The sequence below is a fragment of the Drosophila kikkawai genome, chromosome 3R (genome assembly GCF_030179895.1).
Source record: "Drosophila kikkawai strain 14028-0561.14 chromosome 3R, DkikHiC1v2, whole genome shotgun sequence".
NCBI lineage: Eukaryota > Metazoa > Arthropoda > Insecta > Diptera > Drosophilidae > Drosophila > Drosophila kikkawai.
The window spans coordinates 21,895,719-21,898,992 of record NC_091731.1 but is presented as its reverse complement, the minus strand read 5'-3'; positions in this window follow the sequence as shown (position 1 = coordinate 21,898,992).

Here is a 3,274-nt window from a genome sequence, read left to right as displayed (position 1 = left end):
ACACGTTAACCAACTAGCCAGACAACTCAAAGCCAGGGGCAAGTGCGACTAGAAAAACCGAAATGGAAAAATAGTGGAAAAATAGAAGAAAAAAAAAAAAACTCAAATAAACTTGTCTTGGACCCTGGCTTGCTTAGGAGCGACCTTAGCGAGCACTATTCACTCCGCACAAATGGAAATGGAAATGGAAATCACGGCCTGGGCCAGCAGCAAATGGCAAATGTGTGTTACTGTAACTGCAACGCCGCGTGGCTTCCTTCCTGTTGCCTCTGGGGCTTACTTTTAATGCCTGCATCTGTTGCTGGCCAAATGCCAAAATGGCCTAAATAGATGGGAAGAGCGAGATTTGTAGCCTTAAAGATAGACTGAGAAAGAGGCATTTAAAAAAGGAAGTGATTATCAATTACAAGAGTGGAAAATTCTAATTGAAAATAAAGTATAAAGTCGAAAAATTGTCACTTTTAATTGTAACTTAGGTTTTTCTAAGCAAATTCAGGCTTAAAAACTTCGTGGTTATATCATTTAGTATCTAAAATAATGCAAAATATTTTAGTAAATTTTCGTGAAAAAATAAAACTCAAGACACATTAAAAATCGTTATTTAAAACAAATACTATCTGAAATCACATAATTCCCTGAACAGAACCAAAGCACACCCTCATTACTCAACTTTTGATTCATATTCGCGGTGCATCATTCCAAACTTTGTAAGGGAATCCGCACCAAACCAATCGGATTCCCACCTTGGTCACCGAAGCCTCTCCAGGCCAAAAACAAATGCGAATGCGACCAGATACACCGAAATAAATAAAGAACGCCGACACGTACATAGCTCGACAATGACAAAAACAATGCATAGCAAAAAGTACAACAAAAAAAAAAAGGCAAACAAAATGTTATGCTCTCATAAACATTGCAAACAAATCTAAAGTTCGAGGTTGATGCGACGAACAAACACAGACGACGACGAGGAGGCGATACAAAAAGATACAAACAACAAAAAACACGCGCAAAAAATGAAAGAGAAATACCGAAAGCAAAAGGCAGAGCGATAAATTTTAGGCACAAAGCAGCTCAAATAGCAAAATGGCAAAATTGGAAACCGATGGAAACCTCGACTTGCGTTATGAATGCATGCCGAAATGGAGGCCAAGCGCAGCCAAAACTAAATAGAAATAGCAATACAAATAGCTTTAAAAAAAACTAACAAAAAAATAGCAACAAAATATATATAAAAAATAGCAACAACAACAGCACTTTGCGTATGCAACCAAGCGTTGCATTTTCGGTTGTTATTCTTTTTTTTCGGTGGGTGGAATGAAGGCGATTTCGGCTGACTCCAAAAAAAAAACTCCAACGAAATTACGTATACGTAATGTGAGGGTTTTTTATGTCAAGGTTCCCAAGCCAGGCATAGCTAATATTAATATTAAATATTTAATTTTTTATAAAGCTCTAGCTGAGAGTGTGTGTGTATGTGAGGAGTTGGCCATTTCCGCATTTTACTTTAGCTAATTTCTGAGAAGTAATTAATAAAACATTTAAAAAGCGGTGAGTCAATACTCTACAAATGGGAAAAGTATATGCGGTTTTGTTAGTAATAATCCTTTGATTAAGTTAGGCCTAAGTTTTTAAAAGGTTTAACAAATCATTGTTTCTTTGAAAAATATAAAACAAGAAGTACTACTACTTTTTTATATTTTGTACAATTTGTGACATAAAAATCCTTTTAAATCGATCTGTCTTGTCTAGTTATACATGATATTAAAAAAACTTTTCGAAAATATAGTAAGAATTGATTCAATAAACGTAGTATTTTTAAATATAATGTTTCATTTATAAAGAGGAAGAAGAGCACCAATAAAAATTTGTAATGTGAAGTGTATTTTTACATTTAATATTTTTATTATTCCTCTCACTTTCCCGTTTGACTTTATGCTTATTACAGGATGCTTCCTGTAATAATTAAAAAATCTCCCGTGAAGAGTAAAATCATTATGGAAATAGTCATAATAATAAAAACAACAACAATTGCAAATCACACCAAACTGAGTACAACAATTTAATTGAATTTATCAGCGCACAAATTAAGTTCTTCCTCTTCTTGCCCCCACCTCCAGCATATAAATAAATGCAAATTGAGTATTTAAAATATAAAAAAAAAAAAACAACTACAACTGGGCACAATTGATGACGTTGTTGTGCAGCTCAATAAATATAGAAAATGCATAAATAAAGTATTAGGCAAGTGGGTAGATTGCCAGGCTAAGACGGGGTACGAGATGAAGGGGCAACACAGCATGCAAAATCTTTTGCAGCTGCACTCCAACAACAAAAGCCACAACAGAAACAACAACAACAACTCCAATAAAAGCAACAACAAATAAACGAGCAACAAAAAAAAAAATGGCAAACTTAACAACGGATAGAAAACAAGATTTCAAGGTAAAGAACGCAATCGAACTTGACGTACTTGAACAAAATTTATAACAACAACGACGATGAGAGACAACAACAATGCAATACAACTACAACAACAGCTACCAACAACAACAATAAAGAAAAGAATTGGCAACGTTTTGGGCCAAAACATTGAACAGCCAAGTGCTGTGCCGCCTATTGAAGTTTTTCGTTTCTTTTTCAGTTTTTCTTTATAGTTTTCAGCACTCTGGAATGATTCAAATGAATGGAAAATGCTTTTCCAAAAGGGAATATAGTCAAGGGGAAATTGCTTGTGGTTTCGAAGGGAAGTGTAATAACAAGGGGCTTGTTAAATAATGTATACAATAGTATTTGTCAACTGAGATTTTGGTTTTTACATAAAATAAATAGAAGCTTAAGAAGTGGTTAAAATAAAATATATTTCTCAGATTTATTTATATAGGAAATATAATTTTATAAAGTTAATTACTACATATTTCTTTTGAAGATCAATTTAAATAATAATCCTGACATTTTCCCCATGAAATAACCTCCTAGAAAACGATCATTGCCTTATAAATTTACTACTTAAACTAATTTAATTCCTAACTCATAGATACTATTAAATTTTAAAAGGCTAAATCCCTCTTCTAATCACCCAAACTCATTTTAAAAATAATTAAAACTGAACATAATTTGCCATCTCCTCAGTTCTTTGATAATTTCCCCTCCTCAAATCACAGGAAATGTGTTGCAAATTACCCTGGACAACGGCGACACCTTTTCATCAAATCACTTTGTTTACCCAGTGGAGTCCGACACTTGATTTCTCAATTTGTACTGTTAGAGAACC